The 7,932-nt window shown below is 39.5% G+C and overlaps 1 long non-coding RNA gene and 1 pseudogene across 1 annotated transcript; one reads left to right on the forward strand and one right to left on the reverse strand.

Moving 5' to 3' along the window:
• Positions 1 to 467: 467 nt before the first annotated feature.
• LOC149109411 (uncharacterized) lies at positions 468 to 1,708 on the forward strand (annotated as a pseudogene).
• Positions 1,709 to 5,504: 3,796 nt separating this feature from the next.
• On the reverse strand, positions 5,505 to 7,240 carry LOC149109412 (uncharacterized). Its single transcript, XR_016208643.1, has 3 exons — positions 6,984 to 7,240; positions 6,705 to 6,787; positions 5,505 to 6,490 (listed from the first exon to the last, which is right to left on the reverse strand). It is a non-coding gene; the product is annotated as an uncharacterized LOC149109412 (long non-coding RNA).
• Positions 7,241 to 7,932: the final 692 nt, after the last annotated feature.

The raw sequence follows: 7,932 nt of genomic DNA on the forward strand, positions 1-7,932 counted from the left end.
ACAAGTGAATGGTCAGAAATAGTGAAATGGATTGGATACCACTAGATCGACACCAGAAAGAACTTAAAAAGTCATAAAAAAGTACCATCTAAGGTGTAGGGCACATTAGTAACATAGCAAAGTGTTTTAATTTTGTAAAAAAATGAAAATATAGGAATAAAGTTGATACATATTGTGGGTGTTGAATGGGTCATTAGGTATCGGACAAGTATTAGCAGTTGTTGTAATAAGGCTTTTAAGAGATGTTATTACGAAAGGAGCATACGTTGGCTTAAGTGCCCTACTTTCAATCTCCAGACAGAGAGAGAGCCATTGGAACGGGCACTTTTGTGACCAAAAAAGGGAACTTTTGTAATGAAGGTAGGGAACTTTTGTAACCCAGGGCACTTTTGTAATGTCATTGGGACACTTTTGTAATTCTGGATAGGGCCAAGAAGCCTAGTTAACACTATGCATGCTGGATCCCAGACGGATATCCTGGTGATGGACTTTAGTAAGGCATTTGGCAAAGTCAGCCATCCTCGTCTTGTTACCAAGCTGAAGTATTATGGAATTGGTGGTAGGACAAACAGATGGGTCCAATCCTTCCTAAGTGGCAGAACACAGAGAGTTGTCCTGGAAGGAGAATATTCAGACGACGCCTAAGTACTTTCTGTTGTACCACAAGGTTCTGTCTTGGGTCCATGCTTATTCCTTTTTTATATAAATGACCTACCTGAATCCCTTGCCTCTAACATTAGACTATTTGCTGATGACACCATTGTGTACCTGACCATCCACTCAGACAGTGACACCTAAGTACTCCAAAGAGACCTAGACAAATTAGCCGAATGGGAAACCCTATGGAAAATGGAGTTCCATCCAGACAAGTGTGAAGTACTTAGAGTAGGGCGCAAGCGTGCTATGGTACAAAATGACTATATTCTTCATGGTAAGACATTAGCAACGGCTGACTCAGCCAAATACCTCGGAGTTACTATAGCATCAGACCTGAGATGGAACAAACACATCGACACCATCTCAAGTAAAGCTAATAGAACTCTTGGATTCCTGAAAAGGAATCTAAAGATTAACTCTACTGCACTCAAGTCCACTGCCTATAAAACATTGATCTGACCTACCCTCGAGTATGCCTGCACCGTTTGGGATCCTTACACACAGGGAAACATCTATAAGCTCGAGATGGTGCAGCATCGGGCAGCGAGATTTGTTCTTGGCAGATAGAACAACACATCCAGCGTAGGGGACATGCTATATGAGCTCGGCTGGACTTCCCTCCAAACTAGGAGACAGACACTTAGACTCTGCATGATGTATAAAATTCATAAAGGCTTGATAGCCATGGACGCACAAGAGTTCATGACTCCACTTCAAAGGAGATCACGGCATGTAAATTCAGATGCGTACAAAATTCCCCGCTCAAAGACGGACTACCACATGTACTTGTTTTTCCCGAGAACGATACGAGAGTGGAACAGCCTGGCCAATGAAACAGTAAATGCACCAAACTTGACGGCCTTTAAGAAAAGCCTGCCGCCTGACCAAGGCCAAACCAAACGATGTTGACTTTGACTTTATTATTATTATTATCATTATTGCTATTGTTATTATTATTTAGTTTTTATTAAAGCATTTTAGCCTTATTTTAATTTGTAGTTTTTTATTTATACGCTCACTAGAATCTTCAGAATTGAAGGAGGTGAGTCGCTCAGGAAGAAGAAGAAGAAGAGGGCACTTTTGTAACAATAGGGCACTTTTGTAATGATATAGGGCACTTTTGTAATTGTGAGCATTTGTGAGCATTTTTGATTCTTTTGTTCCTGTTTTTTAGCCTGGTTTTACTAGTGACACAAGCACAAGCGCAAATGCAAGGAACAGGAATGACCCAAGTAAAAACAAAATTTGGCCCAAACACAAGCACAAGCAAAATCATCCAAACCTTCCAAACTGTTTAGGCGCAAGGTAATCTGGATCCAGTATTTTCATTGGCCAAGCATAACCAGGTGTGGTAAATATCTTTGCGCTTGTGTTATTCCTGAGGGTATTTCATTTTCACCTATTGCAGCATAAGCACAAGCACAAAAAAAAGGAAACATTTTGATCCTTGTGCTTGTGGCTTGCGTTTGTGCTTTTACCTGCGTTAAGGCCGTTTTCACTATAAAGGAAGAATTATTGTGCTTGCGCTTGTGTTTGCACTAATGCTTGCACTTGTTCATGCACTTGTGCCTCCCCTTGTGCTTGTGCATGTACTTTTGCTTGCACTTTTGTTTGCACTTATGCTTCCGCTTGTTTTTGTGCTTGTGCTTGCACTTGTGCCTGCACTTGTGCTTGCGCTTATGTCTGCACTTTTGCTTGTGCATGCACTTGTGTTTACGCATGTGCTTGCACTTGTGCATGTGCTTCTGCTTGCATTGCTAGTGAAAATAAGACTTTAGAAATCGGGTTATCCACATGATAAACTGTGATAACCTTAAGTACACTTATCTCACTTTATTCATTTCTTTATTTGATTAATAATGAACGAGAATTTCCAAGTAGTTCATATTGAAGCTGAAGCACACATCTGGAAATTTTAATTAATTTTATTATTCCCTGTGCTGCTCAGAAGTTTTCAAAAGAACAAGGTGCAATTTAGTTACTCTTGTTAACTTAACTGGAACTAACATTCCTTTATTTCATAGGAAATCAACCAAAACAAAGTAAATAGCTTGTTGATGCAGATTGGAATTGTGATAGACTTTCAGGCTTGTTTAGCTGGCCATATTTTGAACTCTGTTTAAAGAAAATAAGTCGGGCGTATTGGCTATCCAAGCTCACTGAATACAAGTAAAGTTGAAGCCTACAATCTTTTTACCAATAAATGTGATTGCACTTTCTGAAGTCAAATTGTTGGCAAGACATAACATGAAAAGAGGAGCAATAAATGTAACGTACATGCAGTCCCATACATTTCCTTTTGAGGTATTCCCTTAAGCCCTCGGCTAGAAAAATGTGAATTTTTGGCTTGTAAAGATGACTCAATTTTGGAAATATCACGCCACCAGTGTATGTTAAGAATCATTCAAGTCCACTGGCTGTTTTAATTACCAAAGTTTTGTGCTGAAAAGGTATTAAAAAACATTCTATTACCTCTGTCTTTAATATTAAGTCAACCGAACGTGTCTCAAACATTAGAGAGTTTAAGCATGGCGGTTACGGCAGACAGCAAATGGCAAAGATTACCACTGATTTTTTATTCTTTTCTTCTAATTCGAAACAAATCACACAAAAAATGGAAAAATGTCTTCTATTAACTGCAAATACAAATATTCTCACTCTACTGTACAGACAGCTGAAGACAGAGAGCAAAAGTTTCATTTTTGCCGTTTGCCATAAACATCATGCTTAACCTCTCTATTAACTCGACCGAACATGAACAAGATACACTTGTTGCAAATAACTTACCATACAAGAATTTTATAACAAATCGAGGTACAGCCAGCCAGGGAGAGGTTTAGTCCGCAATAACTCCTGAACGCCTTCTTAAATGGGCCTATTTAAGATTGTGCCTGGCAACTTTTTGGAACCTTTGAGCCTGTGAAAAACTTCATGACAAACAGTCGAATACACGGCACTTACTCTGCATAGAAAAAGTTAATTTTGAAAACAACTTTTCAGATTTGGCAGAAATGTATTTTCACTTACTGCGATTATGTTATATAAGTTTCCTTTTGGCAGGAACAAGTTAGCTGCAACTTACTAGCACAATCTGGACAAGTATATTCTTAACTAAAAATGTTGAACCCACTTGCCTTTCCTTGTTAGCAGTGGTTATTTTAAGGGCCCATTAACTGATTCATGTGCGCACTCCTATGCGTTGCTAAGGAGGTGAAATTTCGCTTGTGTTAGCTTGAGCAAGGAAAATTTAAGCAATTCAACAATCTGGAAATTTGGTTACATTTAAGAGGTTTTTACCTTGTGTTTCACAAGACTTAAAGTAAAAAAGTACAAGCAAAAACAAAATAAGAGAAAAACAGAAAAGCAAGCCCCAACAAAAAAGAAACACCATATCTGTGTGGCTTTTGTATGCTTCGTTTGATCTTATGGAGCCTTAACATTATTTCACGGTGAGTCACATAAGCATGGGTGTAGCCTGCTGACATCATTACAGGTGTTACTGATCATGAAAAAGTTAAAACACATGAAATAACTTTGAAAGGACCAAAAATGGCAAGGTAATATGAGAATGAATTTTCCCTAGCAAACTGCTTGAAAAGATCAGTCAATACTCCGATATCACGTTCCGCCATCTTGGATTGCGTGCTGTACCAAAACGAGGCTGGACGGGCATGCTTTCGTTTGAAACGTTGCGTGACATGGGTTTTGAGTAAGATACCACGCAAATATGGCTAACGATCATTGCTGTGTAAATTACTGTACCAACGACAAACGAAACGAAAGTGGAAAGAATTTGTCTTTTTTCAACTTTCTGTGAAACAAGACACAGAGATCTCAGTGGATTGCCGCGATAAAGCAAGATGGGGGACCGCTTTTTAAGGTGAGTGCGACGAGCCATGACCAGCAAGTTGTCAAACGCACAAGTTCTACTTGTGGCCGATGTTAAGAGTTTCTAGATTTAAGACTTAGTTAGCCCGCTTCCTATTCATGGAATAATTAGTCAACACATATCCAGATAAAATGCAGTCAATTATCTAACCTAGATTACTCGACTGAAGCGCTTCTGGCCAGAGCTGTCAAACGCACGTGGTTCATTTACGTGGAACTGGTTTGTTTGTTTTCATTGACTCGAAAATGGTTATTGATATTCTATGAGATTCTCTCACCTTAAAATGCCTAGTTGGTATTGCTCCTCATGGTTCTGTAACATTTGTAAGTTCCCTATATCAGGGAAGTATATCGGACAAAGAAATTACAAGACGCAGTGGAATTCTGTCACTACTCGAAGAAGGAGACGAGGTAATGGCAGATAAGGGTTTCCTGATTCAGGATTTATTGGAACCCCAAAAAGCTACTTTGACAATCCCTCCTTTCCTGTCTAGAACAAGGTCTTTGGAGTTCACCTCTAAAGAGGTTACAGAAACACAACAGATTGCCCGCCTTCGTATTCATGTTGAACGGGGAATTCGACAAATCAAGGAATATCAAATTTTTGACAAAGTTTTGCCACTTTCGTTGGGTGGTTCAGTAAACCAAATTTGGACCATTTGCTGTCTTCTTACAAACTTTAGAGGTCCACTATATTGAACCTATAACTTGTCTGTTAGTATTATGTAGATCTACAAAATATCCATACCTCCCTCAAAAATGAGATTTTTCTATGACCTCTTTCACCTTCCCCCTTCTGGTAACACAAACAATGTCCTCTACTTCCCCTTTGCCTCAAGGCATTTACAATCTTCTATGGGGGGAGGTATGGACATTTTGAGGAACTACACATTTCACAGCAAAGCTTGGTTCAGTAATATGAAAGTTGTTGCAGTTCACAAGGTACTTACAAACAAGTGCCAAATAAAGCGCTGAAAGTTCATTGATGAAAGTTGTTTACATTTCGTGGTTACAATTTTACACCTCTTCCTTTACAAAGATAAAAATTTGGGGTGCAGGTTCTACATATTCTTCAACAAATTAGGCAGATTATGCCCCTGCTTTTTTTAACAGTTCAGGGAGGAGGTATTCAAAGTAAAACTTATCTAATTTCATCTTCATCTCTGGACAAAATTCATCAATTCTCACCCTTTCTAAATGAAAGTCAGAAGAAGATGGAAGATAATCTCTGTGCCCTTAAGTCATGCCACTTCTGTGTGTCAGACTGCTCTCTGGTCTCTTCCTCATATAAGCAAGATTGTGCTAGTGAGACACTGAGTCCTTCGATAAAGTTTTTTTCTTCCAAGGTGGGAACAAATAAATAATAGTTTCCAAGTGATGGCACATCAAAAGCTGGTGTATTTTCTGGTCCATCAATGTTCATGTGAATTTTGGGATCATTTGTTGTGTTTTGGTGCTGCTGGTATGAGATAACTGAGCCAAAAGCTACTTTTCCCAGTTTACTATCCACAAAGTCTAATCTGTTAGTTTCGGGAATAATACTATTTATTTGCATGTCTTCATATTCTTTGAATATGTCTTTCAAGGAATCAATAATTTTCGGCTCCCCAAAATGTTCTGGAATGGGGTTGTACAGAGTGGACTGTACCCCATCTATCCTGTGCACTTTCTTTTTTGCTGGAGTATCACTGCTTGGAGGTTTTACCCGCTGCACTAGCACCTCTTGTACATTGCGGGGATTGATTCCTGCTGACCTCTGTGGAACATGCCATGTCTGTGGAAGACTTGTTTTGGACATGGCAGGAGGAACACTTTTCAAACCAAGTTTTCTGTAATGCTCAAGGAGGTATACCAGCCCTATTGCATGATTGCAGAGCCCTGCTCCTGCCTCACAGCTGCATGAGGTACTAGTTATTTTAACTTCTGCAGCCTTTGATATTTCAACCTAAAGAAAAAAATTAAAATGTGTTTTTTTTCTGATTTGCAATGCGTGTGTGCTTTTTTATATTTTCACTCAATCGCATTGATTGTTTTGTTTAATTGCTTAGCAGTTCAATAAACTAAAGCAAATTTTAAAAAATGTACACCTAAAAGGAAACTTAACACATTTTTGTTGGATTGGTTCGAGCTCAGACGAAACAATAAGGTACTATCATTACCTGTACGCTCCATGGCTCTTCATTTTTTCACTGGGATTTATAGCTTTTAGCTCTTACGAGGACTCCTGCGTCTTGAGGTTTTACTGGAAGTAAAATGTGAATATGGAAGTATACAACACTATAGCTTGAATCACAGGGGATTTCGATCTTCCAATATAGGCATAAACGAATTGAAGGAAAAAAACATGCCCCAAAAAGCATAAATTGCGTGAATCGCACCACTTTTCGAGTACAATTTCTCTCCCAGAGCAAAAACAACTCAACGGGACTGAAACTTACCTTCGACATCAAAGATGTAACCTTCGCAGAAATTACTATAGCCGCGAGTAATTACTTTCTTTGGGACTTTTCCGTCCTTCTCGAGGCATTTCTCAATGAAAGATGAGTCAAAAAACGGAATACCTTTAAGAGATTTCGACCACGCGGCACTAACATGCCTTTCCTCCATATTGACAAAGCAAACGTGGGGAATAACATGCCGTCCAGCCTCGTTTTGGTGCAGCACACAATCCAAGATGGCGGAACGTGATATCGGAGTATGGGCCCTTAACACGAGGGAAAAGAAACACCTATAAACTTAACTTACAGCTTGCTCATCTCAGAAGCTCTGTTTTGACGCCTTTCAAATTTTAAGCGGTTGACAATTGTGTCCAATGAAACTTTCTTTAACATTTTTATGCCCCAGTCTTCCTTTTCCAGGGTCATCTTAATTCGTGGCTTTGAAATCGGGTAATATTGCTCTATCATGTTGCGAAATAGCTTTTGCATTCTGTCAAGCTCGGTTGCTGTGAAGACGTTTCTCACGCTAGGTGACACACTGGTTGGAGGTATAATTTCATTTGAGGTCTCACTCTCTGCTTGAAATGCCCTTTCAGCATGTTGCTCCAGTGTTTCTATTTCAGATGGAAGGCATTGAGGTTCTGGAGAGGAGGACTTACTGAAACGCTATTGAGCATGTACTTTGTCCAAGACTTGTTTTGGGTCTTCTTCCCTTGGCTGTGGATGGTCGGAAATTTTTGCTTTCATTGTTGCTAAGGTAATTGCTTCATGCTCAATTTGATCCGTGAAAACTGCCTTGATAAGAGCTTCCTTGTCCTCTTTCCATGAACTTGAAGTGTTGGGGACAACAGCCCCAGAAGCAGATGGGCTTAGGTTGACAGAAACACTGTTTGGTTTGGCTGTTTCCCAGCGCGAGGCTGTAGGCTGAGCTAGGTAGGATCAGGTGATA

This window comes from Orbicella faveolata, unplaced genomic scaffold (assembly GCF_042242905.1).
Source record: "Orbicella faveolata isolate gen_17 unplaced genomic scaffold, um_ofav_v1 contig_25, whole genome shotgun sequence".
NCBI lineage: Eukaryota > Metazoa > Cnidaria > Anthozoa > Scleractinia > Merulinidae > Orbicella > Orbicella faveolata.